The 15,614-nt window shown below is 35.9% G+C and overlaps 1 protein-coding gene and 1 pseudogene across 1 annotated transcript in view; one reads left to right on the top strand and one right to left on the bottom strand.

The window, feature by feature from the left end:
* The window catches only part of NAV3 (neuron navigator 3), an 819,162-nt gene that overhangs the window by 503,649 nt on the left and 299,899 nt on the right, over positions 1 to 15,614 (bottom strand). The window lies entirely within an intron of this gene.
* Positions 7,474 to 15,614, top strand: part of LOC109388478 (40S ribosomal protein S26-like) — a 57,441-nt pseudogene continuing 49,300 nt past the window's right edge.

Genomic DNA, 15,614 nt, shown 5'->3' with positions numbered 1-15,614 from the left:
AAAGACAAAGAGAAGACAGGGAGAAGGGACAGCAGGTCCATACCACTGAAAATAAACAACATTTCTCATTATAGCTGAAGAAAATGATCTTTGTTTGGCATATTCTGGTTAAACGATTCCTGAGGACACCCAAACTGAAATGAAAGAGAAGCTCAAGGTCATCTTGGTAAAGAAAATGAAACTGTTTCCCAAGGCGAAACAAAGAGTAGACTGTCATTTTTAAAAGAAAGAGGTACTAACATTTACTATATTTTCAAAAGCATCTGTGAAAATATGTAGTCATACAAAATATAGCGGAGAGCAAGTGATATAAGCAAAATGATCTTGTATTTGTCACATTATAGAAGATCGCACAAATTTAGTCTATTATAACAAAGTCATTTTTAAATAAAATTACAGTATGCAGTCACAATAAGGTACAGTTACAGTGCACTGAATTTCAGTCTTTTATTTTAAAATTCAAATTGAAAGTTTGTATTTCTGATTTACTCTTCCTGCTAATATGCTGAATTGTAATTTGTGGATCAAAGAGAATCCAAGAACTCAGTTACATAATTTGATGCAAGCAATATGATGTTTTATGCCTTTTAATTAAACAAGATAAATTAAAACTTGAAATAAGTACTAATGCAAAAAATTTAACAACTGCATATAGTGTAGTTTTATTCAGGTGTTACATTTAACCAATTACCTCCATCTCTTATTGCTAATGCTCAACATAGAAATCAGAATACACAAATACCATCAGATTTTGAACAATCTAAGGTCAATAACAACCTATGCTATATTCACTAATTTATTCTCATTGGCTAATAGAATGCCTCCCATATATTAACAGTAAGCATTCAATACATATATGTTGGTTGAATGAATGAGTCTCTCATTTCCATATGTTCCATCTGTGTGACAGTGATCTCTCTACAGAGTCATTGGCTTCAACAAGATCTACTCCAAACTATATTCTGAAATGTGTCTAGGGGACTGAGGATAAGATGGCATTGAGAAAGCCCAGATCTTAGAGATGATTTGTAATTACAGCCTATCATCTGAGCCTGATCCTATCTGGACCACCACCTCCCTGCTACTTCCCTAGTTTCCGAGTAGTTTACTCTATGACTTGCTGAAAGAGCTAATGACATCAGAAACAGTATGTGGTGCAATTAGAGGATTTCTAATCAACTCTGAAAGAAAAAAATGTATTTCCTTGGTAGACACTTCAGTAGCAAATGCAATTTGCTAGCAAAAGTAGAGAGGAGAAAAACAGAAAGTTCAGGATGCTCATAGCATCACAGAAAGCAAAGTTGAAAGTCACTTTCGCAGGCTACCCTTAATGCACCAGAAAAAAAGAAGATAATTATTGAAAGCAAAAAGTATTGAAAGTCACCAAAAATTGTAATAATGACATATATTAGGGGCCCTGCTGATTGTATATTTCTTCATGATTTCTCTATAACCATATGAACAATAACGAGTTCAGAATAGCTCTTCCAGAGTGCTAAGCTCATAATCAAGAAGCAGAAACACTTGAATAATCAGGTTGGTGCTGATTCAACTATTACCATTCAATAGCCAGTCAGTAACGTATTGTAAAACTGTAATTTGTGAGATACAAATACTGCTATTACACTGCTTGTCTACAGTGTTTATCACCTTTGATGTTTTTGACTTAAAACACTGTATATGACTTAACATCTCCAACCAAGAGCCCAATTAATTAGTACAATTAGGGATGTCTCTGTGTGTGTGTGTGTGTGTGTGTGTGTGTGTGAACACGTGTGTGCCCAGACACACGTGTATGAGTTTTTGAAAAGATAATAAAGATCAGGTCCCTACAGCTGAATCATAGTGTAATTCAGGATCAGATGCTGTCTGAATAAATTCCAGCAGCTTCTTGGCTTTTATACTCCTCCAAAGAAATCCCTTTGAAACCAGGAGGTACTTTTCATGGACAAAGCTGAAATACTCAATTTTATTTAGTATGCCTTTCCAAATAGCCATGATTTTTTTTTATTTTTCAGATAGGCCAAAATCTGCTTGGCCAATAATAGAGGGCCCCACATCAGGGAAAAATCAGGGTCTGTTTTCTTCTCTTTGTTATATCATTATTTTTGAACAGCTGCCAGGTTTTCTCCTTGGGTTGAGGACCCAAAATGTAATATTGCATTCCTCCATCTGTTTTAGGAGACGTTGAGATGTGCACTGTAAATGACTGTACAGGCAACCACATTTTTCTTTTATATGGTATAGGAATGGTGGAGCTGTGCTTTTAAATCAAGCAATTTCCTCACTGGCAGCCTTTATTTTTCAGCAGTAGCAAAACACGATACAGTAGTAACATCAGTAGGAAGAGTGGTACATCTGTATTACTACAGTCCCTTTGAGTTGGCATAGTAATACCAACAAGTACAGGCTGTGGAAGGTTAATAAATCACTTCATTGTACATCCAATAGAACAGGCTCAGGCACAGCATTGAACAGGCAGTGACTTGATTCTGATCACTTGCCTTTTCAAGTGCATCTAGAAGTATGGAAGGAGGTAAAAAGAAGATAATATCTCAAATCCCAAACTTTCTCAGATTTCTGAGCTTAAAAAAAATGTCTATTCAGTGTCAGCAAAGAAAAACATGTGCTATCATCCTACAGCTGGCTGCAGCACTGAGCAGTTTCAGAAGACGAACAATTTTAGCAGATGCAAAAAGCAATATAATATAATTTGGTAGACTACCTAAGGTGTTTAAACTTTTTCTAACTCATAGGAGCACCACTCTCACTTTACCAAAATATGTCACTCCCCTAATTCTTTTTCTTATTGTAAAGAAGTTAAATGCTTAGCTTTTTAATTCTTTTCATTGTATATATATGCCATAGGTTAACCATTCTCTTCTTGATGGCATTTAGATTATTTCCAATGTTTTGGTACTACAGTTGCATTTCTTGCATACATGAACAAATTTTTCTAAGATCTCCTGATAGATAGATGATAGATAAATATAGAAATAGAGATATGTAATATAGATATAGATATACATCTATATAGTTATATCTGTATCTACCTAGATCTACATTATCCATAAGAATTGCTAGTTTTGCAGGTCAAAAACAGCCAAGTATCAGCAATTTCAGATGGGTCAACCTAATAAGAGTGGAATTGCTGGGTCACTTCAGGATTTCTGGGTTTTACCAACTTGCTCTCCAAAATGGTTTCACAATTTATATTTTCTTTTATCAGGAGTATTTTAAAGAAAGTTTTGCTTTACTCCAGGCTTCTATGCAAAATGATACTCATCCCCCACCAAGGAATTGTTTTTTTCCTTTGCGTTGCAAGACAAGTCTCTTTCTGCTCTGCATCTCTGTCAACAGTTTTCTAAATTCATCATTTCTTTTGTACAGCACACTTGGCAATTATCATCTTCTACTTCCCCGGAACATTTTAATACCGTGAAACTAAGTTAAAGGAAATAAACAAAAGCATACCTGTATAACTGGGAAGGTGTCTGATACAAGAATGATCAACAAGCCTTAATCTCTAAGATCAGGATCTAAGAATTCAGATGACGGTCGGGTAGATTCTATCCAAGTACCTTTACTTCGGCCATTCCTTCAGCCATGGAGGTTATTCTCAACTCTTCTTCACAACCAATGTCCCTTTTGAAAGCTCAGGTCAGATGTTTCTCCTTGTCAAGTCTTTTTAGGTTTCTAGCCGGACTTTAGTATCTGTTTTCTCCATGCCCTCTGAGCTACTGTGCACGTGTTATGTTTCTGTGTGTGTGCAACTGCGTCTGCAAGTAGGGTGTGTGCAAGTAAGGAGGAGATTAACTAAGATTTCAGTCTTCTGTTTTAAGGTTGATGACTGCTTTGGGCAGTAAGAGATCATTTCCTTGAAGAAGCTGTCCTTCCCCTTTGACGTCCTAACTTGTTATTCCTCCTCTGTGCTTCTCCAGGTACCTGATTTGTGTCTGCCATGACATGTAACCACCTCTCAGTAGACTGACTCTTCACACATCAGCCTTTCTGCTCCCTGTGGTTCCTGTCTGTCTTTCTACACCTGGCGCTGCCACCCTCATGCTTAATATTGGGTCGTCAGAAAAGTCATGACGTATTTTGTCTATATTTTTCAAAGGTGATTTATTTACATAAAGAACAAAGATCAATCAATGATATATTGCCCATTTTGTTCGATAACCGTTTGCAATCTTTCAGTGATCTTCATAATTCCTCATCCATAGAAAGACCTGTCTATTTCCAAAAATCTGAACAAGGTGCTGATTTACAACTTCATCTGAATTGAACATTATACCATGCAAGGGGTTTTGAAGAGAGCGAAACAAGTGGAAGTCTGACGGCACAAAGTCAGGTGAGTATGGTGGGTGTGGCAACACATCCCATCCAAGCTCCAATAATTTTTGACAGGGATCAAACTTGTGTGTGGTCTCGCATTGTTTCAATGGAACACAACTCCTTTACAATTAAAAAGCTCTGGACGTTTCTAGATGATGGATTCGTTCAAACTGTCCAACTGCCGACAGTACACATTTAAATTGATTGTTTGGTTTCTTGGTAGGAGCTCGAAAAACACAACACCTTTAAAATCCCACCACACTGAGAGCATAACCTTCCTCTGATGAATGTCTGCTTNGGGTATAAAGTAGAGCATGGGGAATATAGTCAATAATATTGTAATAACCATATTCAGTGTCAGGTGAGTAATAGACTTGTTGGGGTCATCACTGTAAGGCATATAAATGTCTAATCGTATATTGTTTGTTATATCCGAAACAAATTAAAAAAAAATAAAAACATAAAAAAATAAAAAAATTTCAGCCACTTGTTTTGCAACTCCTCATTATCTCCACCTTCCCTATCGCTCATGCTGTCACGTCTACACCTATTTCAAACTTTGACCATGATGTCACTTCTGTTTCTCAACTCTTTTAATTGATTCTGATCTATTGTGACTTTTGGTTTTCTCATGATTTGCTAAATTTTTATTTGTTAATCCAATTATTTCATATAGTTGCCAAAATAATTTTCTTTTTGGACTCTCAGCAGCCAGCTGCCTTGGTCACTTTTTTACAAAATGGATATTCAAAATCAGAAGTGTTATTTCAAAGATTTCACATGAGCACAAGTAAATCTCTATGTGAATGGATTCCACTGGGGTATCTGCATTTTTGACTCAGCAACATCTGCCCAACATCATCATGATTAACAAAAATGACTACATTTATTGAACAACTACTATATATGAAGTAGGATAAGACAAGCAATTTTCATCATCTATAGTTTTCACAAAACTCCATTATAAAGAAGAGAAAGATGAGGCTCGGGAAGATAAGTGAGTTGGCCAATGTTTCATAGCTAGTGTGTGGAAAAGCTGGGGCCAGGAGGAGAGGAGGGTTGAATCTTAGGTGCATGACTGCAACATCTGTAGCCTTTCCAAAAACTACACAGATTTTTATGATTCGGTCTAAAATTTACTCTACAACAAATAAAAAGTATCCTTATTTTACAATGAAGAAAATGTTTTTATATTTTGGCAATAGAAATAAATTTAAAAATCTCTACCTTTCAATTCCCGAACCTGCCNTGGTTTCTTGGTAGGAGCTCGAAAAACACAACACCTTTAAAATCCCACCACACTGAGAGCATAACCTTCCTCTGATGAATGTCTGCTTTCGATGTCATTTGAGGCGAATCATCACGTCGGGACCAAGACCGTTTGTGCATCACACTGTTGTAAACAATCTGCTTCTCATCACCAGTTATCAGTCGCTTCAAAAAGGATTGTTTTCCTCACATTTAATCAGTATATTGCAGATGTTTATACATGCCATCAAATGAACTTCTTTGAGTTCATGCGGAACCCAAATATCGAGCTTGCTTATGTTCCCAGCTTCTTCAGGTGGTCGTTAATGCTTGAATGATGGATGGTCAATGTTTCTACAATCTCCCATGTCATGTAATGTGGGTTTGACTCAATCAATGCCTTTATTTTGTTGTCAATCTCAGTGGGCCTCCCTGACTGAGCAGCGTCATTGAGATCAAAATCACCAGCACGGAATTTCGTGAACCATCGTTGGCACTGATGTTCTTGTAGAGCACTGTCACTGTAAACTTTTTGCAACTTTTCACAAGCTTGATGCGCGTTCTTCCCTTTATGGAAGTAAAACAGTAAAACATGGCAAAAATGCACAATTTGGTCTTCCATCTTCAACTTGTAAAATCTCCAAAACTCAACCAAATCACTCAATTTATTTTTAGAATGAAGCTAAAACTGTCAGCTGTCAAATAACATAGCAATAACATAGATGTGAATGACTTCAGTATTTCCAAAAATAAACTAGTGCCATCTGTCACAAACATGTGTCATGACTTTTCTGACAACCTAATAGATGAATAGAAAATCCCTTACTTTTTCTCATCCACTTCATACCGTGAGCCAGCCACTGTTCTATCAGTGGAGTTTCTGCATACACTACAATAGACAAATCCTTGCCCTCATGGAACTTACATTCTGGTTGGAGGGGACAGCAAATACATAAATAAACTGGTAAGTCTATAGTGTGTCAGATCATAAAGGGTGCTGCTATACAGAAAACTAAAGTGTGCTGAATAAATGGATGCATGAATCATTTCTCCTCTGATGTTCCCCTACAGATTCTAAATTGCATAAGCACAGAGACATGAACCTTGTTCATTTCTGAGTTACCTGTAGTAGACAAGTGCCTGGCACCTAAACTAAATTGCTGACTAGATTAACGAATGGAGAAATCTTACATAGTCCTTTATACAGATAAGGATAAATAAAAACTTTTTTCCAGACCCCAGGTCTGTTGGATACCCGAATCCAAATGGAGATGGTCTAGACCCTCCCCAGCCTTCATCTCAATGGGTATTGTCCCTGTAGCTACCTCAGTGGTTCTAACACTGGTGTGCTGTGTGCACAACACCAATTACTTTTCAATCTGTACAAGTTTTGTTGAATATACACAGCATTATCCCAATGTCCTTTAAATAGAATTTTGAACATGCTACATGGAATATAATGACATAAAAAACAAATAGTATGGGTCCAAATATTAAATACTGCATCCTTCCTAGAATATGTTAAATATTGTTTCATAAGTACATTAGAACGTAGGTTCAACATAATAAATAGTCCTACTTAAATAGAGACAGGTAAATAATAAACAAATTCATATGATATCTATGATCTGGCCATTGCAGACATTGCTATCTATGGTGACGGCACTCTAAATATTACTGTTTGGAGTTTTAACCTATTCAAGTATTATGGCAAAACTATAGAAACTGTCATAAAACAGAAAATCAGTGTAAAAACCCTCTTAAATTGCTCTATTCTGCAATATTTTCAGAATATCGTGAAGGTGCTTTGCAAGTGATTGCAGCTCATGAGGTACTGTCTCTAGGTTCCTTTGAAAGCCTGAGCACAGCGTTTACACACATGAGACCATGCCTTCTCAGAGAAAGATGCCACAGCGTCTGTGGCAGCAAAGAGAAGAAGATATGAAAAACAGAAGAGATGGAGGTGGTAGTAAGCTGATGTAAGAGCATTACATGATTTCTAGAGAATAACAATGTAGCAGAGCAAAAATATGTGTTTCTTGGGGCTGGTAAGATGCATAAAGAGAAATTCCAAAATTTTATCCTTTTCTTTCAGATAAAGCAGGGGGAAACAATTTCCCATTATTCTTGGAATAAGGCTGCATTATGAAGTGAAGTTTGACAATTCATAAAAATCATTCCAAGATCCTATTTTGTTAATTAATGCATTTAATTGGGAAAAAAAAAACAATTTCTCTCCTAAGACTTAGCTATGCTATGTTTTTCAATTAATGATCAATTGCTAAAGAAATCCCTGTAGACAGGAAACATTATGTTCTGTGCTCTAGTGCGCACATAAGATGGCAGTGGTAACAAAGCACACCACCAAAGCTGCTTTATGATGCATCAGATAGTGTCTGCTGAGAACCTTTGACTTGTTAATTAAAATGTCAATTAACTCAAACATTTTCTGTGACAGTGGTCACATAAGAAAATGAAGAAATACGATTTAAAAGGATGACTCCTTCATATGAGGACACCTTAAAAACTGATTGAAGAACATTTGACTATAAAAAGTAGTAATATCAGCAAACTCCTTCATCAATAAAATAATGGTGTATAATTCAAATATTTTTTAACTTTTAACTTCCTGTTTAGAAGGACTATCCAGCTCTTTAAAAATAACTGTTCAATGCCAACAATTATTTACTATTCCCAACCTTAATACTAACATAAAATATTATTTTGGGATGTAAAGTGGTTTAGTTTCTTCGTTAAATGTTTTAAGTTAATTAATACTTGGAAAGTGCTTTGTATATTTTAGATTTTATTTCTGGCATGGTATCAAGACCAATATATAGTTTTTGTTAATGAATAACTCTATAAACATCCTCAGAATTGTCAATGTTTAAATAAAAAAATGACTATTTTAATTATCATTTAATTTCCTCATTAAGAACAACACTTGATAAGCAACAACTGTACATCAGTTTTAGAAAAATAAATATTATTTTATATTAGGTATACATTGGCTTTAACAATAAGTATTTAAAGAAAAGTTTTTAAGAGTCGAATGATTATAATGGTGACTAATTTTAGAGCTCTTTAGTCTGCTTAAGCAAAAAATATAGTGACACAGTTTAAGTTTCATAAAAGCATTACAACTGCAATCTAAACCTAAGATACTATATGGAGATAAGAATGGAACACAACTCATAGGGATACAGTGAGAACACAATGAGAAAATACATGTAAAGCATTTAACGTGCTGCCTGGCATATTATAAGAAATCAGTAAAATTCACCTAATAATTGAGTGTATTCTAATAAAAACATTTTGCACTTCTCTCTGCATATGAACCTCTAAGGCAAAATTGGAACTATCCAGAAAAATAATTTTGTTCAAATTAGTGTCATTATATAAAAGATAAAAGAAGGCCAGCAGCAATAAGAACTAACATTTCTGAATGCTTACCAGGCACAAAGCTAAACATTAGTAAAGATTTAAAATTATGGAATATGTGAGTGTGTATTTCCTAAAATAGATCCAATATATAATTATCCAAAAACATTTATATATACCTTATTCTACATGTGTGTGTCTGTCTTTATAGAATAGGGGGAAAAAATCCAAAACTTGACATAGCCGTTTAAAAGGCTCTTCAATACTTGTTGTATAAGGGATGGACTTTAGATTTTTTTTCTTTGAAGTAGCCAGTAAAGATAAAAGATAATAGATAATAATAAACATTTGACAGTGATATACACGAGTACACACACACACACACACACACATACACACACACAGGAGAAGGTCGGACAATTAGATTAGAAAACTTTCCACTGTGTAAGTGCACAGTGGAAAGTTCGCGAACTTAATTGATCTTTTCGTGTGTGTGTGTGTGTGTGTGTGTGTGTGTGTGTGTGTGTGTGTCTGTGTATAAAGGTATGGATTGTGTGAACTTATTATTAACTTAGGTAAATAGAGGTGTGTCTCTTAGTAAAATGAGTAGGATATGAGTAGGATATATACTATTTTCTTGGTTCCCCACCAATCTCAGTCCTTCCAAGCTCCAAATCATGGAAGCAAGACCAGGCACCACAACTCTGTTCCCCTCTGCATCCCACCCATTACCCAGCCAATGATTAGAAACACAGAAAATACTAATGATTGCTGGGTGTCTATAATGTGGCAGTTTTACACTGGTTGTCTAGCCAGATAGTACATTCCAGTGGTTTAGGAGAATGGACTAGCCCCTTGTAGACCATGACTAGCCAAGTGACGTTATACACCTTACTTGACCTCTCTGTGGCTCAGTGTCTCTCTCCCATCTAGTAAGCTGAACTACATAAAATTACTTCCTTTATGGTAAAAAATAAAGTCAATGCTGACAATTTAGTATGGTTCCAGCAAACAGAAGAGGGAAACATCACTTTTATAATTGTTGTACCTTGACATAATCATGGAAGGTGGTGCGGTACAAAGTAAGAACCTACTCATCGTCAATATTATTATCATCTGCAACATGGGAGAAGCTGGCAGTAACAGTCTCAGCCTTAGTATTTGGAGGATTCAGAATTCAAACTTGGATGCCTGACTCTTAACACACTGCTATCTCCACTACAGCACAGTGTCTGAGATTCTGCTGAAAATATCTAAGTGTTTCTCTTCAGAAAAATTAACATAATGCCAATCCTGCTTTCCAATGACATTTTATAAACTAAAGCAACACTGATTTAATTGCTATGAAATGGCCTTCGTTTCCTTCTTTCTTCCTTCCTCCCTTCCTCCCTTCCTTTCCTCTCTCTCTCTCTCTCTCTCTCTCTCTCTCTCTCTCTTTCTTTTTTCTTTTTCTTCATTAGTTCCCTGGAGTATCTACTTGCCAAATGGTGCCCTAGTGCCCTGAAAGAGTTAAGGCAGCTTGTACATTTGCATAATTTACAACCAGGGAGTAGCTGGGGCCTGGGAGAATCTGGTTCAGTAGGCCATTTAGAAATTCATTAAAATTCATTCACTCCTTATGTTTCTTCTGTTTATGACCAGAACCTGATAACATCAAAAATGTGTTTCCAAAATTAAAGTAGAAAATAAGGTAGAAAACCAACAGGCTTACATCTGTAACTATAAACTCTTAAATCACCCCACTGTCTGGGGCTTTTTCCTTCAACATAGAAACTTACTCATATATTCACATTAGGCAGTAATTTGAACAGAATAGAAGTTGCTATGGAAACCGTGCGGTATGCCGTAGTACTTAGTGAGGAAATGAACACTAATTATCACCAAATGTATATTTCTGCTTTTGTGCACTATAGTTTTTAATGTACACTCTGCTTAATGAGCAGCAAGTTGTTCACCCAGCATGCAGAGGGTGAATGAGGCCTAAAAACTAGATGATTAAATCCTCAGGTGTGAATCTCTACATTTTACTGAAAGAGACTCTCATTCTCCCATATCTCCTAACAAGCATGGAAGTCTTATTGAAGCTTACAACCTTAAATATAAGCACTTAGGACAACAGAAAAATGTTTCCATGAAAAAAAAAAATCTGGTTCTTCCCTCATTTCATTAAAATATTTCTCACACCCAGCACACTCAAAAGGCATGTACTGAACGCTTACTATGGGCCAGGTACGAGGGGGGAATGCAGGCCTCGTCTAAAGGTGCCTGATTTCACTCTTGTTACAAAGCCAACTCTAATAGGTTCCATAAAAGAGTTGTAAAAAAGCATGCTACTGGGGACACAGAAGATAAGCAGATTACATCTAGCCCAGGAGACTGAAGGAAGCCATTCAAGGGACAGTGAAACTCCTGGCTGACTGAGGTGCTCATCGCTGCCAGAAGTAATAACTTGCTAATCAGCAGGCACAGCCTGTCCCTGGAACTCCACTAGTAAGATGACACAGACAATGACTTGGGAGGTTTTTTCACCATGAATAGGAGGAACCTGCAATAGTGTGGCCTGCTGTTCCCACGCCTGCTTCCCAGAGTAGTTGGAAGAGAAATCTAGTGGCAGCTTCCCTAACTAACTTTGACCCTGGTCATTTGAGTCCTGGCATCCCGTGTCCAGTTCTGGATTGTCATTTTTCTGTCACCTTGCTTCCCTAACCTTTTGTGCTAAATCTATGGGACCTCCTCCAACAACCACTTCTGTAATCATTGCCGCCATGAGCTGGCCCCAACACAGATTCCCTTAAAAAGCCCTGGGTTACACCATAATGGAAATTTTGAGACTACTGGACTTAGTAGCAATGTTATTTGCAGCAACCTGTTAAGGACTCATCCTTTGTACAGATTAGTTTCTCCTGTCTTCTGAGCCTGCTTTGCTCCTATTTTCAACATGAGAGGTACCTTCAGCATACCCAAAAGGCAGAGTAACAAGTCGAGTATGGTTTTAAGCAGAGGGGTGAGTGTTTCATTAACTTACAAAAGTTAATATGGCATTTATTTTAAAAGCACAGTAAATAATGAATAATATAGAATATTCCTACATAAATAGCATTATTCTTCGGGAGGTAGGTTGGTATCACATTGTGGAGACCACTTAATGTTTTTGAATTTAGAGAGAAATTAGAGTAAAAGGTATTGTCATAGTCCAAGCAAAAGATAAAGGGAACCAGAGAAGAGCCATATTTACCCATAACTTTGCAATTGGAATTCTCAAGCTCCAATCACAATGCATATTAAATAATGGGTACTGGATGAACATTTATAGAAGATCCTGAAGTTGTCGGGTCAGCTTTAAAATGTCAAACTAAAGGCCACTTATCACAATTATACATTTAAAGCCACATTAATTTCTGCTTTGTGTGGTTCAGAAAATATTCTCAGAATTTCTATTTCATTTCATCTAGCACATGAAATTTATAATTAAACATTAATCAAGCTGCAAATATTTATTGAATATCTACATCCAAGCCAGCTGGAATGCTGCTATATTAGACTCTAAAGAAAGATAGTATTTATGGGCTTGAAAATAAGCCAGCCCTCACCTTTCACAACTTTATTATTTCCCTTCTAGGAAAAAATTGTTATTAAGTATTACAGGTATTAATCAACATCTTAAAAATGGTTTTAGGCCATCTTGAGGACTTTTTCAAAAAGAGAAAGTGATTTTTAAATATATGAACAACTAAGTTTTACTTACTATGTACATTGATTTTAGTACCTTTAATGTATTTGAGAATGCTAGTAAGAAATTTAAAATTCTGGAAAATGCAGAAGATACATTTCAATTTTGGAATCTTGAACTGCAATTTGCAAATAGGAAAAAACGACAGCTAATGTATAACATAGTAATAGTTTAATGATACAAATAATAATTGGAAAAAATTGTCTCTCTTGCTGATATTGTGTTCCTTCTCTCAGGTTGCAAATCTAAAATGTTCTTAGGCAAGAATAAGCACCATAATTTTAAACTTTTTTACATATGAATATATATATATATTGAGTTTTGTTTTTTCATTAACTTCATATAGAGCTCATTTTCAATTATTCTTTTTGGTTTATCCAGTTTATGGACTATTCAGGCCTTTGCTTCAGAAACTGCCTTGAAAAAACTTCAAATCACTACATAACTGTTTTTGTTAGCAATGGTATTAAAAGATAATTTAATAATTTAATAATTCATTAATACTTAAGAACTTACTATGTGCCAAACATTGCTCAAAGCCTTTTATAAAAAAATGATTAAATCTTCGCAACAATTCTCCAAAGTAATCAAAATTATTATTTTTAATTTACAAATGAGAAAAAGACAGGTATCTAATTTCATGAAAGCTGTGAAGTTCAATAATGGTGATGTCAGCATTTAAACCCATGCAGCCTGCTTCTAGCATTCACAATCTTAATAATTTTACTATTGTTTATACTTCATTATTCCACAAAATATTTCTTACATGTATTTTTAATCATCCTATACATCGTCTATTTTACTACAAAACTGTAGAAAACCAAAGGCAAAAATTAGAAAAATCTACAACTAGAACAAGCCACTAAAGTCTCTCTGATAATTAGGGATGACTATCTTGAATTATTCTACAATATGTGAAAGGGCTTAATGAGGCTAAACCTGATAGTTTGATAATGTTGATTTTAATTTTGCAATAAAATGTTAGTTTCTCAAATGAACATCCCATAAGTTGAGGGCAATTCACAAATCTGCCAGTCAACCTTGATTCTCCTCCTCCTCGCCCAGTCTACATTCAATCCATCAGCACATCCTGTAAACTCCTCTTTAACAGCCTCTTTACAGCTTCTGCACTTCCCCCTGGTCCAGGTCAACCTTCATCATTCATAGATTATGGTATTCATAGACTCCATTTCTACTCTTGCTGGACCACTGGGTTTTCTACAGAGTGCAAAGTGATGCTTTGGAAATATATGTGACATTGTATCTCTTTTATACTCAGGATCTTACCATGGCTTTTAAGGTGACTCTGAATACAAGTTGTTCTACGAATGCGCTACCATGGAGTACCCACATGTTTGGAACTTGGCGGCCTCTCCAACTTTATTTCTACAACTTTCGCTTTGTCCTCTGGTCTCCTTACTGGTCCCCACCATGACCGGTTATGCTCAGGGTTTTAACTAATCTCTGCTGAATTGTTCTCCTCCACATATTTACAGGCTGGCATCTGCCTTTTATTTAGTTCCTACTCAAAATGTCACCTCTTCGAACCATCTATTCTTGGTCAGCCATTTAAAGGAGCACATTCTGTCATTTTCTATCCACTTACCCTGCTTTCCTTTTGATTACCACACAGCCTGACACTATTTATTTCCTGTCTTCCCTAATGTAAATTCCCTTAAGAAATTGCTGTGTGCTTAATTCCTGGAGCAGTGCCTGAAACACAGTGGATGCTAAACAAAACATCTGTTGAAACAATGGATGAATTTAGATACAGAATTTCTTCTCATGACCATTTTACTAGTATAGTAGCAAAGGACTCTAGTTCTTTGTCATCTTATTTTCTTTAAGAGATTGATTCTTAAACTCATGCCCTGAGTTTTTTGGTTTTTTTCTTTACAGATATTTTAATCTACAATTATCCCGTAGAAAACATCGTCAACAATTTAAAGATTTAAATGTTTGTTTTTATGTTACCAATAATTATTATTTTCCTGATTGTCTTGCAACAGAAAACTCAAGGACAACCCTGGCATTTCAGCATTCTTGCCTAAGAACAAGTACGTAAAGACACCTTTCCCTCAGGGAACATGCTAGACGTTAATACTGGTGTGCAGAAGTAAAGCAGGCTCTCCTGAAGTTTCTTACCCCTAATTATGCTGCCTCTTAGATACAACTCCTCCAAACTCCCACTGAATCCACTACAACATTCACAGAACAACCGTGCCTGCGCTTGGGATGGGAAACACTTGGTGGTACCGGAGATCTCCATAACGTATAATGTTTCACTTTCCAGACTCCCATTGGCTCAATACCAAAGCCATCCCCCAAAGCATTGCAACAACTAAAATTGTCTCCAAACATTTCCAAACCCGCAGTTATGAACCTATGGTAAACTATAAGCCCTTGAGGTTCTTGTTCTTCTGTAATATTCTCCTCCCAATTGGAATGAATTCTCTGTTTGCTTATAATACACTGAATATATTATCATCAGATTAGCCTCCCAAAGCTCATCTCTAATCAAGATGCCCCCATAGTGCTCCAGATCCTAAGAGACACTGGGTAAAAAAAGGCCTTTATGATCTTTACTTTATTTGTATTTATTATTTTATTTTTGGTCTTACAGAATTTAATAAAAGAATCAACCTGCTTTCAGTAACAGAAAAATACCATATTTTAATTTGAAAAGAATATATTCATGCTAATACCCATATGTTCTGGCCTCAAAGCCCATTTTGTACCAAGATATCTAAAGCAGACATGTTGATGAATCATTCCTCTCCCTACTCAGATGTTTGTCAAGTCACACTTCTGTCAATAGGTTTGGTATCAATCACTTTCTATTATGACACATGTAACATAAAACTCAACTACATATATTATTGATGGAAAATCACTGTGTGTATAGCACATCTTCCAG

This window comes from Hipposideros armiger, unplaced genomic scaffold, assembly GCF_001890085.2.
Source record: "Hipposideros armiger isolate ML-2016 unplaced genomic scaffold, ASM189008v1 scaffold_199, whole genome shotgun sequence".
Lineage (NCBI taxonomy): Eukaryota > Metazoa > Chordata > Mammalia > Chiroptera > Hipposideridae > Hipposideros > Hipposideros armiger.
The sequence above is the reverse complement of the archived record's forward strand: the minus strand, read 5'-3'. Positions and strand labels throughout refer to the sequence as shown.